We start from the raw sequence: 22517 nt of genomic DNA, 5'->3' as shown, positions 1-22517 counted from the left end.
GTGGTGTCCTAACAGATGTACCACCATTCTAATCCTTCTTCTTGTTTGTGTTTTTCACATATTACTTTCCTCGTCGATTCTCTGGAGAACCTCCTCATCCCTTATCCTCTCATTCCATTTAATTTTCAACATTTTGCTGTAGTACCACCTTTCAAATTCTACGATTCTCTTTTGTTCCAATTTTCCCACAGTTCATGTCTCACTGCCATACAATGCTCTGCTCTAATCTTCCATTCACAGAAATTTCTTCCTCAGCTTAAGGCCACTGTTTGATACTAGTAGACTTCTCTTGGCCAGGAATGCCATTTTTGTGACATGGTTTGTTTTGCTATCTAGACAGCAGAATTGTTAACTTCATCTACTTCGTGACCATCAATCCTGATGTTAAGTTTCTCGCTGTTCTCATTTCTGCTACTTCTCATTTTTGCTACTTCTCATTACTTTCGTCTTTCTTCGATTTATTCGTAATCCATACTCTATATTCATAAGACTGTTCATTCCATTCAGCAGATCCAGTAATTCTACATCTACATCATGCTTAAGTGCCTCGACAAGGGTTTATCGAACCATCTTCATAATAATTCTCTAGTAATCCACTGTCGAAAAGCGCGCGAAAATAAGGAACACCTATATCTTTCTGTGTGAGTTTTGATTTTCCTTCTTTTAATATGACGATCGTTTCTCTGTAAGTTAAAAAGGAAAAAAAAACACGTTTTCGCATTCGGAGGAGGAAGCTGGTGATTGAAATTTCGTGAGAAGATCCCACCGCAACGGGAAAGTTCTTCTTTTTAAGGATGTCCACTCCAAATCCTGTATCATGCCCGTAACACTCTCTCCCTTATATTTCCATAATACAAAACGTGCTGCCCTTCTTTGAACTTCCTCGGTGTACTTCGTTATCCTATCTGCTAAGGATCCCACACCGCGCACCAGCGCTCCAAAAGAGGACAGAGAAGCTTAGTGTACGCAGTCTGTTTACTAGATCTGTTGAAGTGTTCTGCCAGTAAAAAGCAGTCCTTTTCTATGTCTTCTTTCCATTTTACAAGGGTCCTTCAACAAGAAATGGCCCACATTTTCTTTCTCTGAACCTATTTACTGTTAGCCATAATTTGGTGGCAATATACATCGACATGTCGCGTCCATATCCTATGTTCCTACGTGGTCTCCATCTCGTATTATGGCGTACGCCAATGCTGTGGAAGCGCATGCGTTCCCTGCCGCTAAAAGCTCTTGTCCTATAGGCGTAGCCATGTGTTCCCTGTATGACTCACAATCTCGTCATCTCAAAGTGTGCTCCCTGCAGAGGATTTTCAAGCGGCCCAAAGAGATGGAAGTCCGGGGGTGCCAGGTCTAGACTGTAGAGTGATGAGGCAATCATGTCCAACCCAATTTAGCGATGTGTTCCCGGGCTTTCAGACTTATGTGTGGGCGAGCATTATCGTGTTGGTGCAAGATTTCTGCTGGATTCGTGTCCAGTCGAACATGTAGGAATCGTTTCTTGAGTTTATTCAGAGTCTTCACGTATGCCTCTGTACTGATGGTTGACCCTCTTGACATCACATCCACGAGAATGATAGCATCACAGTCACAGAGGACTATCACTACGACTTTACCGGCAGTGGGCTTGTCTTGAATTTCTTCTTTTGTTGTGAATGATCCTGCCGCTGTGGCCGAGCGGTTCTGGGAGCTTCAGTCCGGAACTACGCTGTTGCTACGGTCGCAGGCTCGAATCGTGCCTCGGGCATAGATGTGTGTGATGTCCTTAGGTTAGTTAGGTTTAAGTAATTCTAAGTCTAGGGGACTGATGACCTCAGAGTACAGAGAGATGTTAAGTCCCATAGTGCTTAGTGCCATTTCTCTTTGGGAATGAGAATGATGCCACTCCATGGACTGCCTTTATATTTCCGGCGCCACATGGTGCATGCACCATTCGTCTCTGTAACTAATCGTACATAAAGGCCTCTCCGTCGGTCTCAAAACGCTCCAACAATTTTTTTTTTTTTTTTAACATTGTGATTCGCTGTATTTGTGGAGCCCATCCTGAGCACCTCTTTGAATATGCGAGAGTCTCGATCACTGCAGACGCACTTCCAATGTTGGCAGACAATTGTAGAGCCAATTGTCGAGTTGCGATACGTCGGTCGGCACGAATAATGGCATCCGAACGATTGACCATGTCTGGAGCAGTGGCTGTGACAGGACGTCCCGAGCGTGGCTTATCATGGAGCACTTTTTCTGCATTTCCTGGGGCTGTGACTATCCTTACCCATTGCCCAGCTGTACTGTCAACAGCAGGATCGCCATACACAGCACATGAACGTTTATGGATGTCCATCGTAGTTTGTTTTTCTGTACTCAAGAATTCAATAATAGCAGGCTGCTTGCAACGTGAGTCGTATGTAGACGCCATTTTGACGCTGTACCACGGTCCTGCCATCTGCAAGACCTTCCCCGGTGCACAGAAAAAACATCAAATGTGAAGTACCAACAAGGAAGTTTGTCTATGTATGTTAATGGCTTTTTAAAAAATGTGGGTCGTTACTAATTGAATGACCCTCATAAATTATATTTAATTGTAATTCTAGTTATTTACTTTAATTTTCGGCCTTCAGATTTGATTGATTTATTCTCCACTTTTCATTATTTGGGGTCAATTGCCAAATTTATCACCATACAGTTGTCTTTCCTAAATCGTTTTGCAATTTGTTTTGATATTCCGATGAATTTACTATGCGGTAAACGACAGCGTCATCTGCAAACAACCTAAGACTGCTGCTCAGATTGCCTCCTAAATCGTTTATATACATAAGGAACAACAAAGGGCTATAACGTCACCTATGGGAACGCCAGACATCACTTCTGTTTGACTCGATGACTTTCCGTCAGTTACTACGAAATGTAACATCTCTGACAAGAAATGAGGATTCTTATTCACTTTCACTGATGATGTCAGTGTCATTAGCGAATCTTATCATTGTTATCTTTTAGCATTGAATTTTAATTCCACTCTTCAACCGTTATTTGAAGGGCTTATTTCAATAGTGGTACAAGTCCATTTTTGTTCATATTGAGATACCTAGTAGTAAAGTTAAATGAGCGTTGAAAAATCTGCACCTGAAATACCAGAAATGTTCAAGTATATGATTTCTTGCTAGAAATGAACCTTTCTTTCTGTTTGTTTGGTTCATTAATTCCAGAAGCATTATAGACAGAAAAGTGAAGGTAATCGACTTGTACCGGTATTGGAATAAGCCCTTCATTTCATTTCTGTCATTGCTTCTTCAATGTACAGAATGAAACAAGGAGTGAAGCACTACATCCCTGTTTTACACTCTTTTAGTCCAGACACATCATTTTTTGTATTCCACTCTCGTAGCTCCCTTTGGGCTCTTATACGTTCTGTGTAGTACCCGTGTACTACAGAATTTCGAACATATTGCTCCATTTTACAATGTCAAACGCTTTTTCAGATCGTCAAATCCTTTGAACGTGTCTAGAGTTTTTTTCTAATTTTTCTTATATTATCTCCCGAAACTCCAGAGTTTCCTGTCTGGTGCCCTTATCTTTCGTAAAGCCAAACTGATCATCACCTAATACAGCTTCAGTTTGTTTTCCATTCTTCTTTATACTATTCGTGTGAGAAACTTCGATGCATGAGCTGTTAAGCTGCTTCTGCTATTATTCTTATTATTCACGCACTTGTCAGCTCTTGTTATCTTCGGAACTCTGATGATGTTTTTCCGAAAGTTTGTTAGTATATCGCCAGTCTCATACATTTTTCACACCAAGGTGAATAATCGTTTTGTTGTTACTTTCCAATGATTTTAGAAATTGTAATGGAATGTAATCCAACCCTTCTGCCTTATTTGATCTTAAGCCGTCCAAAACTATTTTAAATTCTGATTTTAATACTGGATCCTCTATCTTTGACTGGAATACTCTCTTTCAAATTCTGAAGGTGGCAGGGGTAAACTACAGGGAGCGAAAGGGTATTTACAATTTGTACAGGAACCAGATGGCAGTTATAAAAGTCGAGGGACATGAAAGGGAAGCAGTGGTTGGGAAGGGGGTAAGACAGGGTTTTAGCTTCTCCCCCATGTCATTCAATCTGTATACTGAGCAAGCAGTAAAGGAAACAAAAGAAAAATTCGGAGTAGGTATTAAAATCGATGGAGAAGAATAAAAACTTTGAGGTTTGCCGATGACATTGTAATTCTGTCGGAGACAGCAAAGGACTAGGAAGAGCAGTTGAACGGAGTGGACAGTGTCTTGAAAGGATGAACATCAACAAAAGCAAAACGAGGATAACGGAATGTAGTCGAATGAAGTCGGGTGATACTGAGGGAATTAGATTAGGAAATGAGATACTTAAAGTAGTAAAGGAGTTTTGCTATTTGTGCAGTAAAATAAGTGATGATGGTCGAAGTAGAGAGGATATAAAATGTAGACTGGCAATGGCAAAGAAAGCGTTTCTGAAGGAGAGAAATTTGTTAACATCGAGTATATATTTAAATGTCAGGAAGTCGTTTCTGAAAGTATTTGTATGGAGTGTAGCCATGTATGGAAGTGAAACATGGACGATAAATAGGTAGGACAAGAAGAGAATAGAAACTTTTGAAATGTGGTGCTACAGAAAAAGCTGAAGATTAGATGGTTATATCACATAACTAATGAGGAGGTATTGAATAGAATTGGGGAGAAGATGAGTTTGTGGCACAATTTGACAAGAACAAGGGACCGGTTGGAAGGACATGTTCTGAGGCATCAAGGGATCACAAATTTAGCGTTGGAGGGCAGCGTGGAGACTAAAAATCGTAGAGGGAGACCAAGAGATTAATACACTAAGCAGATTCAGAAGGATATAGGTTGCAGTAGGTACTGGGAGATGAAGAAGCTTGCACAGGATAGAGTAGCATGGAGAGCTGCATCAAACCAGTCTCAGGACTGAAGACGACAACAACAACAAACACTATCTCTACTAAATCGACTCTTGTTTCTTCTATCACATCAGAGAAATCTTCCCCGTCGTAGAGGCCTTCAGTGTACTCTTTCCACCAATCAGCTCTCTCCTCTGCATTCAACAATGGTATTCCCGTTGTTACCACACATGCTTTTTAATTTCACCGAAGCTTGTTTTGATTTTACTATATGCTGTGACAATACTTTCAACAATCATTTCTTTCTTGACTTCTTCGCATTTTTCATGCAACAATTTCGTCTTACCTTCCCTACACTTTCTGTTTATTTCATTCCTAAGTAACTTGTATTTCTGAACTTCCCTGATCATTTTTGTACTTCCTTCTTTCATCGATCAACCAAAGTATTTCTTCTGTTACCAGTGGTTTCTTCGCAGTTACCTTCGTTGTACCTTTGTTCTTCTTTCCAACGTCTGTGATTTCCCTTTTTAGATATCCTCCTTCCAACTGAACTGCTTACTGAGCTATTCCTTATCGCATTATCTATAGCCTCAGAGAACTTCAAGCGCATCTCTTTATTCCCAAATATTATCATATCCCATTCTTTCCGCACTCATTCATGTATATGGGAACAAATATACGATTTAAATTTAAAAGTCTTGCAATTACTCTACTGTACACCAATAATCAGGTGACTGAAATAAAATGAAGAAATTTTATCAAAAACAAGTAACTAGTTAAACGTTTTGAAATAGAAGCTGTTGGCAACCAACACAAATTTCGAAATTCAAGACAGGAGAACTTGTTGAGACAATGCCGACAAATCAGTTCATCTGTAAATATGCGTATTGCATGGGTAAAGTACTTAGTTTGTTTGAAGGAATAATACAGTGCACAATCGACGAAATGTGGAATAACACTCCACACGTTATGTTACTATTTCTAAAAATAAACAGTATTCGATTCGCTGTAAAATTCTGTAACTGAAGAGTTAATATGGTTCAAATGGCTCTGAGCACTATGCGACTTAACTTCTGATGTCATCAGTCGCCTAGAACTTAGAACTAATTAAACCGAACTAACCTAAGGACATCACACACATCCATGACCGAGGCAGGATTCGAACCTGCGACCGTAGCGGTCGCTCGGTTTCAGACTGTAGCGCCTAGAACCGCACGGCCACCCCGCCGGCAAGAGTTAATAATTTCTTCCAAGTACCTTTAATATATTACGCAGCACTTAAAATATGCAGAGGTCGTAATATTTACAAACGCTGCACCAAACACAGCCTCATGCCTAAATGCCGTAAATTGTTTATGGCGGTTTCTCAATAACATTCTTTAATGTGATTTTAAAATTAGTCATTGGATTGAAAAAACGACCAGGAAAATACCATGTGTTCCTAGGTAGTGTACACTGCGCTACAGGTACAACAATCTGCTCTAAACCTATGTTTTTCACGGACATGTGTCAGAAATACATGGTTCAAATGGCTCTGAGCACTATGGGACTTAGCTTCTGAGGTCATCAGTCCCCTAGAACTTAGAACCACTTAAACGTAACTAACCTAAGGACATCACACACATCCATGCCCGAGACAGGATTCGAATCTGCGACCGTAGCGGTCGCGAGGTTCCAGACTGTAGCGCCTAGAACCGCTCGTCCATTCCGGCCGGCAGAAATACATGGTGCTGCGTAGTTCATTTTCATTGGTTGCCCATCATGGTTAGAGCGTAGACTAATAATGCCGTAAACATTTCTTGCAGCATGGAAACTGTTGTTGACCAGCGTCCTATCGTTCTGCACACGAATTGGAAAATTCACAGCTGAAATCAGATTCTACTAACGAAACAATCTCTCCAACTCATTTTTTCTTTGAGAATGTTTTAAGTCACTTGTACTGAACTCTTCAAACAATGTTGACTCTTTCTTCTCGTCTGACAGGTAGCTCAGCAGCAAAAGTAGGTCTCTCATAAATAGTGCAAACCTCCCAGTGGGAATCTGCAGACTTAAAATTGTAAGTGTATTACAATAGCTAATCAGAAGCAAATGCTTCTATGTTCCAACAGCTGCCTTTTGGTACGGTGTCCAACTTTTACATACTGCGTCCGCAGGAAAATGATACCCGTAACTTACGAATTCCTATTCCCCGTCTGAAAGAGTTGTCAGCAAACCAAAACGAACGGTCAGTCTGTTCGTGGCAGAACACGAGGTTCCTCCCGTTAAATTATTTGTGCCATGTTAATGGAAAATTTCGTGGTGGTTTGGTTTCGTTATTCACAATGCCATTATTGCTTGTAATACGTTCCAATAAATTATTTGTATAGCGTTAATGGGATGTCAGGAAGCAGGCCACTCGCTATACAGGTATGTCATGTGATTACCGGTGGCATTATTCGTCGGATTATTTGTTCTGCATTAATTAATCCCAACAGAAATGTCAAACGCTACACCGGACGTTTTATTTTCTCGTGGCACAGACTGTACCCTAGAGGTACCTCAAACCGGAAAAATTACACCAAAGAATACGAAAGCAACTGTTAAGAATGGGTTATCACAAATTACTTACATAATTAGATGCGTCTGGGTTGTCGATGAGTAACACAATATTTGTGCACTACCTGACGACGGTAACAACGGCGGCAAACAGTCCCTCCTCGCTGTTTGTCTCGGAATACAGTACGCAATGAGACGGACGTTGCTTTGTCTGCTCTTCGTGTGCGCATTGTGCACGCTGCTTCCAGTGCCCTATTTCGTGAAATTGTCTCAGGTCCTGCGACACTTCTGCACAGATTGCAAGAGGAAAAAACCAACGTGGCGTGTCCTGAGCGTCGGAAAAATTCTTTGAGACTGAGGTGATTTCCCGTAGTAAAAGCCTTACTCAATACAAGCCGTGTAATAATAATCTTGAAACTAAAGCGAAAGACTAGAATTCGTCGCAATTGATTGAGGTGTCTAAAAATAATCGAACATTATCTGAACACAGGCTCTACATCTACATCAATGTTATCCAAATCACTGAAGTTGAAACAGGTCTATATTACGTCAATAATCCTCCCCCCCCCCCCTCCCCGACACACACACACACACACACACACACACACACACACACACACACACACATACACACACACACACACCACTTTAAGAAAAGAACTCTGCAACGCAACTGGGGGTACGATAACAGCTTAATGATGAGAAATTGCCTTCAGTTTAAACAATTCATTGCTACCTAATCAGCAAATGGTGTGTACACTACCTTGTTGTTGTGGTCTTCAGCCTGAAGACTGGTTTGATGCATCTCTCTATGCTACCCTATCAGGTGGAAGCCTCTTCATTTCCTAATAACTACTGCAACTTAGTCCTTCTGTATCTGCTTACTGTATTCATCTCTTGGTCTAATTCTACGATTTTTATCTCCCTCTCCTCATTCCACTTCCCTCTAATACTAAATACATAATACGTTGATATCTCAGAATGTGTGCCATCAACGGATCCCTTTTTACAGTCAGGTCGAGTGACAAATTTCTTTTTCTCTTGAGTTCTGTTCAGTATCGCCTCTTTAGTTACGTGATCGACCCATTTAATCTTCAGCATTCTGTAACTTGTATTCTCTTTTTTAAGTTAAAATTTTATCGTCCATGTTTCACCTCCATTCATGGCTACACTCCAGATAAATACCTTCAGCAAAGACTTCCTAAGACTTAAATCCGTATTCAATGTTAACAAATCTTTCTTTTACAGAAACGCTTTTCTTGCCATTGTCACTCTACATTTTATATCCTCTCTACTTCGGCCATAATCAGTTATTTTTCTGGCCAAATAGCAAAACTCATCTATTGCTTTCACTGTCTCATTTCCTAATTTCTAACCTGATTTAATTCGACTGCATTTCATTACCCTTGTCTTGCTTTTGTTGATGTTCGTCTCATATCCTCCTCTCTAGACACTAGCTTTCCGTTTAACTACTCTTTCAAGTCCTTAGCTGTCACTGACAGAATTGCAAAATCGTCGACATACCTCAAAGTTTTTATTTCTTCTCCCTGAACTTTAATTCCTATTTTTCCCCAAAATCTGGAATAGGCTACAACTCTGTTTCACTCTCTTCTCAAGCAATACTTCTTTTTCACGACTCTCGATTCCTATCTCTCCCATCTGGTGCCTGTACAAGTTGTAAATAGCCTTTCCACCCTGTGTTTTACCCCTATTACCTTCAGGATTTCAAAGAGAGTATTCCAGTCAACACTGTCAATAGCTACAAATTCTATAAACATTGGTTTGCTTTTCCTGAAGCTAATGTCTATGAGCAGTCGAAGGCTTAGTGTTCCAATATTTCTGTGAAATCCAAACTGACCTTACCCGAGGTAGTTCTGACGGAATGTCGTCTACTTCTTGTTTCAGCTAGGTCTTTCCTTAAATGTGTATATTGCTCATCTGAATGAGAGGGGTTCGTCACGCACTTGATTTAAACCCTTATAGAAGCTTGGCTCTGTCACAAAGCGCATTAGTTCAGCATAGACATATCGGTGATTTAAACAACCAGGTTAATAAATACATTGAGAATATTAACGGAAGCAACACTAAGCGAATGATACCGTACAATAGAAATGTAGGATGCAACCAAAAGTTGTAGCTTGGCTATCAGTTTGTGCAAATCAGACACAAATTTCTTTTGAATGGTGACCTTATACAGCACGGTATCTTTAACACAGTATAAAAATAAGAAATCATAACAATTCACGATGCACAGCAAGAAAAGCCTTCACAGGCAATAACGAACTTAAACCAGAGGCTTGAAGCTGTGCATCAAATAACTTAAACTGCCTTAAAATCCTAATGTTCATCACGTTCACACAAGGCAGTAACAAAATTTACCTCGGCTGAAAAGTTCAGCCACTGATAGCGCTACTATGAACCTAGGCCCATTGATAGTCAGCTCCAGTATATTTCTAAGCCTCAAACCGATGCACATCGATATATTTCTAGTCCCATAAACCCATGCGTTTCTTTGGCCGCGCAGACTTTAGCAAAACCTGTCCCACCGATCATGGTATGAAGATCACAGGTAATGTACCCAGCCCTGCCTGAGTATTTAAAACTTGGTTATGTGATCCACTGCTTGACTCATTGTAGCAGCTTACAACTTGACTACTGTTCGTAAGATTACACTACCCAGTTACAATAACGTGACCTCTACAAGACGTACAGGAAGAGCGTCAATGACGTTCTGGAGGGTACCGGCAGAGATTTACCGACTACAGTACGGTGGCCAGCACGTTAGTTGGTTGTCGATCCATGATACGCACAGCCTGATCATTGTGGTGGCACAGATTCTCAACTGGCATTGAATCCGGGGTGTTTCGTGGCCAGGAGAGTACGGTAAACTCATCCTCATGCACTTTCATTTTGATGTTGGCAGATGCCATCATGAAAAAGAAAAACAAACTGCATGTATGGGGTGGACATGTTCCCTGAGGATAGATATGTACTTGTGTTTATGTAGTGCCTTTCAGAATAACGAGGTCATCGTCATTCCCCAGACCGTAACGCTCCCTCCACTGGCCTGGGTGTTTTCTTTCAGAAGTTTCATGCCATACTAGCCAACGGCCATCTGTTCGATGGAGCGTAAAACGTGATTCACCTCAAAGGGCCACCTTCCGCACCCATTAGATGTCCAGTTACCGTATTGGCGTGCATATTCCAGCCTTCGTCGCCGATGAACAGCAGTCAGTATGGATGTCTGAACAAGGCATCTGCTGAGGAGATCCATTCTCAGTAATATTCGGTGAACGGTCATTGAGGAGACGCTAGTAAGAGGGTAGTGCCGACATCAGTGCAATTTTGATATCAAATTGATATGCAAATTATGACCACACTCCCACATCGTGTGTTTTTCTCAACCAGTATGTGGGCGCCAGATCCTCCCCTCCCGACCCCCGCCCTTTCCCTCCTCCATGTACCCTATTGGCCAGAATTTCGAATTTTGGTGCGAATTTCGAATTTTGGTGCGAATTTCGAATTTTGGTGCGAATTTCGAATTTTGGCGGGAATTTCTTTGTCCCAAGGCTATGCTTATGTCGCATCTCATTCCCCCACCCAGAAATTGGCGGGAAATTAATATTGGCAGTGTCCTTCTTGCGCTTGAACCCTGGGCATTCTGGATCGAAAGCCCAAGTGCACCCTCTAACACAATTATACCGCAAGAGGTGCTTGTAAATGACAGGAAATTTTTAAAAAATGGTGGTGCTCCTTCCGGAACTCAAACCCTGATTAAATTGTATGGGAAGCCCAAGTGCTTCCCTCAACACATAGGAACTGTCCAGACGCAGAAGAGGAAGGTTCGTTTAGCGTATTTTATTTATTTTCTTAAGGAAAATGAAGTAAAGATAGGTCCTAATTAAGTAATTAATCGTAAATATTTGGTCTAAATTCACTACTATATGCATGTCGCTACACAAGAACGCCCTAAAATCTCAATACAGCTCAAAAACTGACGATTTCATACAACTGGTGTTACCCTGCTGGGAAAAAATTTCGGAATACCAGTCGTAAATAGTGACAGGACACATTGGAACTTTACGTTTCACCTAAAAGCTGGTAGGAAAATGGCAGGAGTGTAAGGCACTATCTTTATTCTTTTTTTGCTGGAAATATGTTCAACTCACTGTTGGACAGACAGGAGTTTAAAAAGTGTATTACCCGTAAGCATACAGGTGATGACACTATCGTTGTTTGACGTCAGAGTTCGCTACAGACGCCGTCTCAAAAACCACCCTGCAGCCCAGGTAACCTAAACCAATACTTGTTATCACAACTGATGGAAAAAAGTGTCATGAAAAAACCAGCACTCATAATGAATGGGCCACAATGCAACTCATGTACTGGGGAAAATCGTCGTCCCAAAAGACTGCAGAGGGGCCGGTAGTGGATCGAGCATTTTCCTCGAGAGGCCTTCACAAACCGGCGAAAATCGAGGCTCTCTTACTCCCGTCAACCCTCCCATCCCTCCCTCTCTCCAACTATCAAACCTACAAGGAGGACACAGGCTTTTTCAAATGGCAGCTGTTCCAGCCTGCTTTGTGCTCTACTGCCCTTCTGCCTCCGCCATGCTCGCTAAACACTCTCAGGCGACGCTCCTCCGCCAATACAATAGCATGTACAGTCAACTAAGTAATAGAAGACAAAAGGATGGCCACACCAAGTGAAACTTGTTTGACTAAAATATAGTGACTCAGCTCCCACGTTCCGCCGCCCTGGTCAGATAGCAGCTTTGTCCGGCGACCACCAACAGTATACACACTCCCTCTCACCCCCAGCACCCTCTACTCTGCATTGGAGAACAATTGCATTATCATCAACGCAACTCTTTCTTGCATATTTTTCAGAAAGACTGGACCCCTCTGGAACAACAACGAAATTCTGGAGAATGCTCCAGTTCACTTTTTCAAATGGCTATCTGCTCCGCCGAGTGCTTTTTCTTCCGTCCACTACCACCCCTCTGTGGTCATGGTCTCACCAGTACATGGTACGTGCCTTGCCTTAAGGCTACGATCCTCCACCAACACAAATGGGAAATCAGCAGCACCATCCCACCCCTCATCGAAGTGCAGCTGCGTCTGGTGACCACCCACAGTGGACTTGCCCTCCCCCCCCCCCCTTCCACACCCACCGTTCTGGAAATTGTATCTCCTATAAGCAAGCATTTATTAAAAAAGGGAAAACACAATTGCGACGGTAATAGATGTCATCTTTCCACGAAAATAGGCGCAGTCCGTTTTTGCAGTTTTATGAGCAAAATCGGTATATATTATGGGAAAATGATCAAACATACTTGGTTCTGCATACTGAACTCCTTTCTGAGCCACTGTCAGATTCAGCAGTGGTTCATAAGGATCATTTTTCCCTCCGGTATTGTAGATATGAACATGACTGTTCTTCTCCAATTGTGATGGACTATTTACGACTAATTTATGCGAATATGTGTTCTGTGACGACACATTTAAAATGTCTACCTCCTTGAAGACGTCCATGGGAGAATATCACATATTATTCTTACTGCTCGATATAATGCAAACAATACTTTCTGTCTAAGTGACGAGTTGCTCCAGAAATTTAATAAGCAGAACCATACTGAATGAAAATATGCAAAATAGGACAGGAGACTGATACATTTGTTATCAAGATTAGTAATGACACGAAGAGAAAAAGTAGCTGAACTTAATTGTTTGAGAAGTTCAGTAACGTGCTGTTTCCATTTCAGGTTTTCATCAATATGTACACCCAAAAATTTGGAGCATTCTGCCCTATTTACTGACTCCTGTTCACTTGCTTCATCAGTTGTTAATATGACTATTCGTTGCGTAGAATTGAATGTAGTACGTTTCTTCAAAATCTGGGGAGAGTTCATTTTCAGGAAACAACTTAATAATACTTTAGACAATATCGTTTACCAACTTTTCTGTTGCTCTCTCTCTCTCTAATTGTATTTAGTGTAACACTTGTAGTGTATGCAAAAATACCAGGTCTGCTAGTTGAATATTAAGTTAAATTTCATTCGCATATTTAAGGAATGCGAGTGGACCCAAAGTTGAATCTCTGGAACTCATTTCGTGATTTTTTTTGGCCTGTCGCTAAATTTTTTTACCTTTCTGACTGCCTGACTTATTTAGGATATTCTGTTAGTTAAGTATGATTCAAGCTAGCTGTGGGCAATGTAATTAATTCCGTAAAACATGAGTTTTTCTAGGAGATTATGATTTACAGAATTAATCGCTATGGAAAGACCACGAAAAATACCTACTGATCATATCCTATTATTTGAGACTTTGTAATATTTGATGCGTGAATGTAAATAGCGTTCTCTGTCGAACAATCCTTCTGAAATCTGAACTGCGATATACTAATTAGCCGGCCGGGGTGGCAGAGCGGTTCTAGGCGCTTCAGTCTGGAACCGCGCAACCGCTACAGTCCCAGGTTCGAATCCTGCCTCGGGGATGGATATGTGTGATGTCCTTAGGTTAGTTAGGTTTGAGTAGTTCTAAGTTCTAGGGGACTGATGATCCCAGTTGTTAAGTCCCGTAGTGCTCAGAGCCATTTGAACCATATACTAAGTAAACTGTTTCCACTTACGTGTGCGTGTGCTCTTGAGCACATTTCTTTTTCAAATATTTTGTTTCAGTCTGTCTCGTCATCCTTCTTATGAAGTGCTGTAACAATTGTATATTTTAGCCTGTCTGAAAAAAAACCTGTGCCAGTGATGTACTGTATGTATCACCAAGAACATTTCTTATTAACTAAGAACAACTTTCGAGGATTCGTTTAGAATTCCATCAAAACCATATGAGATTTTGCTTTTCAGAACTGTTATAATTCTATTAATTTCAGTTAAGGCTGTTGGTGCTACCTCTAGTCGCTTAAAGTTTTGTGGAATGACATTTTTAATATATTCTCTTCCTTCTTGAACTGAAACGTTTAATCCTAAATTTGCTGCCACATTTAGAAAGTGATTGTTAAATGTACTAGCAAATTGTGAATTACCAGTAACAACATGGTCATTTAGTTTAATTGTTATGGAACCTTAACACTGACTGGTTGTCCTATCTTCCGTTTGACAATGCCCCATATAACGTTAATCTTATTACCTGCATCATTTATTTCTGTCAGCATGTCCATACATCTGAACATTTTAATGAGATCCCTTAAAATACAACATTCTATGTAGTATTCAGGTAATGTCGGATCTTGACTTACTCTGGCCTTCGCATAAATTTCCCTCTTCCTCTTACATGAGACTTTAATTTCCTTACTTATCAATGGCTACTTGTTCTTTTAATGTATCTTCTGGAAAATTTTTAGATAAGCAGCTTTGAAATATTGACACAAATTTATAATTTACATGTACCTCATCTCATACAACCCCTTTTAACTTACTGTTTAAACATCGTATCCTGTTTTCATTAATGAACCTCACTGTCTTGTATGGACCCACCTCATTTTTTTCCACTAATTGTGCATCATTATCAGATAGCCCATTAGCAACTGGGTATACACTAATTGTTTTAGCCTAAGCACTATTTATAAGAATGCTATCAATCAGTGTCCTACTATCTTACTGCACATGAGTTGGGAAACTGACAGCTGAAATTAGATTGAAACACCCGAATAATAATTCTAGTTCAGTTTTCCTGTCCATATCTTTTAAGAAATTCACTGTTTACCTTAAGCCGTTATAGGAACTTGGCCCTATAATGAAGCACATTAATTTAACATGGAAATATTACTGATTAAATAAACGAGCTAATAAACTGATCGAGAATAGCCTATTAACGGAAAAAACAGTAAAAATGTGATCCTGTAGAATATTAATATGAGCTACATCCCAAGGTTAATCTTGTCTGGCAATATTTCCATCACCACGCTGGAAATTTAATTTTCCCGTCGACAACAACAGCACTGACTAGCGGCAGATGACTGTCTAGGAGTGCGTCTAACTGAGTTGCAAATTATGTATTAAATCTGGAAACCATTGAGAAGGGCGTGATAGACGGAACTTGGCATTGTACCAGTCATTAAGGTTTCTGCTCGTTCAAAATGCGTCTGGAGCACAGGTGTAAGTAACAGCATGACCCTAAACACAAGAAGGAGTTGAGTAACACAAACGAAAATTGATAGGCGTGTTTCTTCATCTGAAAGATATTCAAATTTTGCGTCAGTTGCGTAAGAGTGATACTAGTAGCGTCATTATGAGATGAAAATCAGGTTGTTTCTAAATGCACGCTGCACGCTGTAACGGAGAGCGTAGTTATCTCTGAGATTGTACGAGGTGAGATGATGTTAGGAGTGCCTTTTAAGGCGACAAACACGCCATTGTCACCGCCTCACTGAGTTTGAAAGAGGTCGTGTAATAGAGCTGCAAGATGCTGGATGTTCCCTCTGTAATATTGCAAAAATGTAGCAACTGTACATGATTGCAGGTGGTAGTGGTCACGAGATTTTACGATAGCAAGAGGACCTGGTTCGGGACGGCCACTTAGCACTACCGAGAGGGAAGGCCATTGTGTTCGGAGTATGTATCTGGTGCATCGTACTTCATCTGCAGCACCAGTTTGAGGACAGTTGGCACCACAGCGACACTACGAACTGTTGCAAATAGGCTACTTCCAGGACTGCTCCGAGCTAGATAACCTACAGCGTCCCACTCCACTGATCCCAAATCACCACTATTTGTAACTTTAGTGGTGTCAAGCGACAGCTCATTGGAGGTCAGGGTGGAGGTCTGTTGTATTTTCTGATGAAAGCAGGTTCTGCCTCTGTACCAGTGATGGTCTTGCGTTGGGTAGGAGGAGGCCAATTAAGGACCTGTCTGTGTGCCAGACTAACTGTATGTACATCTTGGGTGCGATTTCTTACGACAGCAGTAGCACTCTGGCGGCTATCCCACGCACACTGACAGAAATCTTGTACGTCTATCTGGTGATGCGACCTGATACGTTGTAATATATTGATTATTCCTTACTACTGTAGTGTTATCTTGAAGCTGTGAGAAAGGAGGACAGGCGTTCCAAGGTGCGGAAGCAGAGACGATGCTGAGGGCAGACGAAACTAGGAGAGATATTGTTTCATGTAGTAAACCGTAAGGGGAGGGCCTTGCGAAAATACAGACGCCCCCAAACGCGGTCCCAAGGCGCTAGTTACTCTTCAAGGAACTAACATGTAACTTCATATGTCGTCCAGGCGCTGTAGTAGATTCTCACCGTAGAACTTTGTAACCAACAGGCACGTACTAGTGAATAAAGCCAGCTTGATTCCAGCCCTGAGGACGGCAATGTCACTAGACTCACAAGGGTTAGAAAGACAGCCAAAACGCCAAAAACCGTTGACCTAGCAGTCCTCACTCCGGGTAGCCCGAGGGGCGGGGCTAAATGACGTATAAGAATAAAGTTGCAAGCCTTATTTGGCAGAGCAGTTACGTTTAGCTTTCAGCTGAAAATTTTTGAAACCAAATACGGACTTAGTGCAAACTGCATTAACATCCTTACCGTAGGAGCAGTAGCTGGGACCTAACTAAACCATGATTGGCAGGCACCTGCAGGAGACCTACGGAATTGTCTGGGTGGCTTTAAGTGGGAAAAACATTGCCCCCACGTGACTCTTTAAAATCCCTAGACTCCGCATTTTAGCAGAGTTCTCAGTCAGACGATCTGGGCGCCAATTTTGCTCCCGTCGACTCCAGCCTCGGTCCAGCTCCGCGTAAGTCTGCTCTCTCTCTCTCTCTCTCTCTCGGAATGCCTCAGTGAACATTGTCGCATTCCTTATATTTTGTTTTGCAACCAAGTTGTTGCCTTAAGATCATGCTAGTGCTTGCCACTGTGCTTAGCCTCCAGTTTATTAGTTAATCGTGCCTGGAATAAATAACTATTTCAAAACCCTGTTTGGCCAAGAGTCTCCACAACGAGTTCCCTACCGAGTCTCACCACCTGCATTTCTAGTAAATGCCTGCACCAGTGTTGGCTCAGATAGAAGAAAACAAATAAATGTCTTAACTGTGAATTGTCCATCTGCCTTCTGCTCTGTTCCTCTCGGGAGCGCAGACTGACCAGCAACCCCTTTTTCCCTCTCCACCTACGTCTGTACACGACAACACTGCTATTCACGAATATCAATTCAGGGGTGTTTTCCAATAGGATAACGCTCGCCCACATACTGCTGTTGCAACCCAACGTGCTCTACAGAGTGTCGACGTGTTACTTTGACCTGCACTATCACCATACCTGTCTCCAGTTGACCACATATGGGACGTCATCAAACGACAACTCTAGAGTCATCCACAACCAGCATTAACCGTTACTGTACAGCCTGGCGGAGTGTATCGTGCATGAAACTTCATCCCAAGAACTGAGATCCAGCACCTGTACAACACAATGTATGCACGTTTGCATGCTTTCGTTCAAAATTCTGGAAGTCATGCCGGTTATCAATGTACCAGTATTTCACATTTTCAATGGCTACTCTCACGTTTACATTACTTTGTTATCTTACAATGTTAATCACTTAAATGTGTTACCTAGACGAATGTATTGCTGAAATTTCATTACTCTATATTAAATATTTTTTTGGTGTTGCGATTAGTCTAATCTTGTCTGCGCTGCATCTACAGGTTTGATACATAATTGACTGAACTATAATTTCATGGCTCATTCAAACATATAGGCAGGCACCTAACAGTTTATGTTTTTTGGGATTTCCACGTCTTTCTACCGTGAGTTAAAAAATTCAGTGACCATTAGTGCTGCCCTTCTTTGAATACATTCACGATCCCCTGTTAATCCCACTTGGCATGGATACCATAAACTTGAGCCGTATAGTAGGATGGATCGCACGAGTGTTTCCATTTTCACACTATCCTACCAATGTACGTAAGTCGGTCACGTCCTTTACGTACAACTGAGCGTATGTGATCATTCATATCCCAAAAACTGGTACGCTCAGGTATTTCTTCAACTTTACTGATTCCAATTGTGACTCATTGAAATTGTAGTCATAAGATACTTCCGTCCTGCGTTTTGTAAACTGCACACTCATGCATTTTTGTTTTACCTACGAGGTCGTGGAATACTGATTTAGTTCCCCAAATACCATTGTCAACACCTTCAACCAATCATTAAGAGACAAAAAATAAAAAATACAGGTAACGCAACGAAGGGACTGTAGGGGCATTGAGCGAGTGGCGTGATGTAGAGATTATCGCATTCGATAAGAACATAGGTCGAATCCGTCTCCCGCTGTCCAAGACGTTTAATACCGTTGTTTTGTGTATGTCTATTTCCTCATCAGTTTTCATAAATTTGTTTCTTCAAACAGTGTTTCAGACATTCGGCTACCCTTACTGCCTTTGTCACATCATTTTTCACTTCAGTCTTTATAGCTGGTGATGACAGTCCATAGATAATTAAAGCTCATCACTCGACACACTATCTACTTCTAATATACATCGTGCAGGTACATTTGATATTGCAATACTCTTAGTTTCTTATATGATATTTACATGTAACATTGCTTAGCTGTTTTATTAAATTATATTAGATTGGTGAAGCAACCTTTGTAAATTATCCTAATTATGTGCTATCAGGACAGTATCATCAACATATAATATTTACCACTTTATTTCCCATTTTATAGCCCAGTTTCTTTTTTACGTGCCGGCCGTCTTGACCGAGCGGTTCTAGGCACTTCAGTCCGGAACCGCGCTGCAGCTACGGTCGCAGGTTCGAATCCTGCCTCGGGCATTGATGTGCGTGATGTCCATAGGCTAGTTAGGTTTAAGTAGTTCTAAGTCTAGGGGATGATGACCTCAGATGTTAAGTCCCATCATGTTCAAAATTTTCAAATGTGTGTGAAATCTTATGGGACTTAACTACTAAGGTCATCAGTCCCTAAGCTTGCACACTACCTAACCTAAATTATCCTAAGAACAAACATACACACCCATGCCTGAGGGAGGACTCGAACACCCGCCGGGACCAGCCGCACAGTCCATGACTGCAGCGCCCTAGACCGCTCGGCTAATCCCGCGCGGCAGTCCCATAGGGTTTGAGCCATTTGATCAATTTTCTTTCTTACGTCATCAGCGTCGTGGTCCATTATTAAACTGAACGGGAGTGGGCTTAATCAGTCTCTTTGTCTAATTCCTTTATTTAGTTTAATTTCATCTGTGAACCCGTCGTGTGTTTTTAATCTCGATTTATTACCTGTAATTCTTTTATGAATTTGATGCGGCCCGCCACGATATCCTCTCCTGTGCCAACCTCTTCATCTGAGATTAGCACTTGCATCCTTGCTACCTACGTCCTCAGTTATTTGCTGGATGTATTTCAATATGTCTTTCTCTACAGATTTTACGCTGTACAGCTCACTCTAGTACTATGGAAATATTCCCTGATGTCTTGACAGTTGTTCTGTCATCCTGTCTCTTCTCCTTGTCCGTGTTTTCCACATACTCCTTTCCTCTCCGTTTCTGCGCAGAGCCTCTTCATTCCTTACGCTCTCAGTCCACCTAATTTTCGACATTCATTGTAGCACCACATCACAAATGCTTCGATTCTCTTCTGTTCCGATTTTCCTACAATCCATGTTTCACTCCCATACAATGCTGCGCTTCCATGATTTTCACTGAACCTATTCGTACACACGTATTTGTTAAGATTTGAATTATACTGTTCTTTCTCATTTTATCAAAGGCTTTTGGCAAACTAGCTAAGCGTCCGTTAGGTGGGGTTTAAACCGTATGGATTTATCAACAATGTCTTAATGAAAAAATAGCATCTATTTTATTCCTGTTTTTCGAGAGTCCCTTCTCTTCTTTTGCTATTTCTGTATAATTCAGCGTTCTATTTCCAATTACCGATGCTAACAGTTTTAACGTGGTATCCATCTGGGTAATTCTCCAGCAATTATCTAATATTTGTTTATCTCCTTTCTTATGCACTAGAACTGTAATACTTTCTTTCCATTCTCTCTGTTAAATCAACTATCTATCTATTGGTATAATACTTGACTCCCGTATTTTATTAATTCACTGTACAGGGCGTTTCAGAAGAGAAGGTCAATAATTCACATATGCAAAGTACAGGCTAAAAGAAGCTAAAAAGCTCCAATAAACATGGGTCCACAAACCAATCGTTGTCGAGATACAACACTTTTCTGTTGCTGTTCAACAGTATGTAGGAACACATGGCGTCTGGAAGGTGTTCGAAATGTTGTCCACACATCTGAATGCAACACTAAACTCATCTCCGAAATGAGTTGCAAATTCTCTCAGGTTGTCCTGGGGAATTCTGTAAATGCTGGAAGGCTGCTTCAATCCGCAAGTGTATCTCCTCAAGAGAGTTGACCTCGGTAGCGTGGACAGACTTTTGGCATGTCTCCATACACAGAAGTCCATGAGATTTAAATCCGGAGACCTTGGTGCCATGGCATACACCCTCTACCTACGCATTGTTGACCATATATCCGAGTTAGAAGCAGGTGAAGTTAAATGAAAATGTGCGGGACACTGTCATGCTGAACCATATGTTCAGTCGTTGGTTCAGTGGGACGTCTTCATGTTCATCTGGAGGTAGAGTCCGTAGAAACCACATTTACTGTTGTCCTTTTAGTCTCTGTGGTAGAAAGTGTGGTCCAGTTATGTGGCCTACGAGCAGCCCAGCACAGATGTTCAATGAATAACGCTGTTCATGTCGTGAAATGTGTGTTGCATTAGAGTTGACATTGGTCCAAATGTGACGGTTATGGAAGCTACAAATACCATCACAGGTAAATCCAGCCTCATCCGTGAACAGAATACTGCTTACAAACAAGAAATTCTGGGTACACTATTGTTGCACCCATTAGCAGAAATTCTCTCTTCAGGGAAGTCTATATTGTTGAGGGCTTACACTACTGGAGCTGAAATGGATAGAGTACTTGCCCATCTAAAATCCGCCACACATTGCTATGATTCAGAACACGCTCTTGGGTACCAACCGTCCTCGTCGAAGTACTCGGACGTTCGTGTACAGCGCGTAACACCCTTTCCTCAGCATCGGGTGTTATGGATCTGGGTCGGCCTTCTCGTACATTGTATGCGAAACTCCCGCTTTAAGGCGCATGTAAGGCTCCCTGCGGAAAGGAAAACTTCTTCATACAATCGTGCAGCTTCGAGGGCATTGCCATTCGCTTTGCCATACATCAAGTGCATGTCAGTTTACTATTTATCGGTGTAACCCCCGTCCATGGTGCCTTCACGTTCGTAACTGAATGTGAAACCGGTACGGCACAGTGCACGGAGGGGGAAAGGGAAGTAGGCCGGCTTTGGTGACCGAGCGGTTCTAGGCGCTTCAGTCTGGTGCCGCGCGACCGCTACGGTCGCAGGTTCGAATCATGCCTCGGGCATGGATGGGTGTGATATCCTTAGGTTAGTTAGGTTTAAGTAGTTCTAAGTTCTAGGGGACTGATGACCTCAGAAGCTAAGTCCCATAGTGCTCAGAGCCATTTGAACCAAGGTGCGCCGGCCGCGGTGGTCTCGCGGTTCTAGGCGCGCAGTCCGGAACCATGCAACTGCTACGGTCGCAGGTTCGAGTCCTGCCTCGGGCATGGATGTGTGTGATGTCCTTAGGTTAGTTAGGTTTAAGTAGTTCTAAGTTCTAGGGGACTAATGACCACAGCAGTTGAGACCCTTAGTGCTCAGAGCCATTTTGAACCAAAGTGCCAGCGTAAACAAACAGATAGCCGATCCCAAATTTTGAGACACAAACGACAGTACCGCGGTATCCATGGGCGTTTACAGTTGGTTCCCAACTCGAATTAGTGCGACACCACGGCAAAGGTTGATTTACGGACCCTTGTTTATTGGAGCTATTTTAGCTATTTTTGGCTTGTACTTTCCATGTGTGAATTGTTGAACATCACTTTGAAAGACTCCGTATGTGCCATCTGAACCTGGTGTTTTCTACATTTTAAGTCCTTTTATTGCAGTGCATATTTCCTCCAATGAAAAGTCTGTCTGGCTGTCATTTTCTGCGCTTTTGAGACTAGTTCAGTTTTCCACCTTACGATTTTCTTTTG

Source organism: Schistocerca gregaria, chromosome 1 (assembly GCF_023897955.1).
Source record: "Schistocerca gregaria isolate iqSchGreg1 chromosome 1, iqSchGreg1.2, whole genome shotgun sequence".
In the NCBI taxonomy this organism is placed as follows: Eukaryota; Metazoa; Arthropoda; class Insecta; order Orthoptera; family Acrididae; genus Schistocerca; species Schistocerca gregaria.
The sequence above is the reverse complement of the archived record's forward strand: the minus strand, read 5'-3'. Positions refer to the sequence as shown.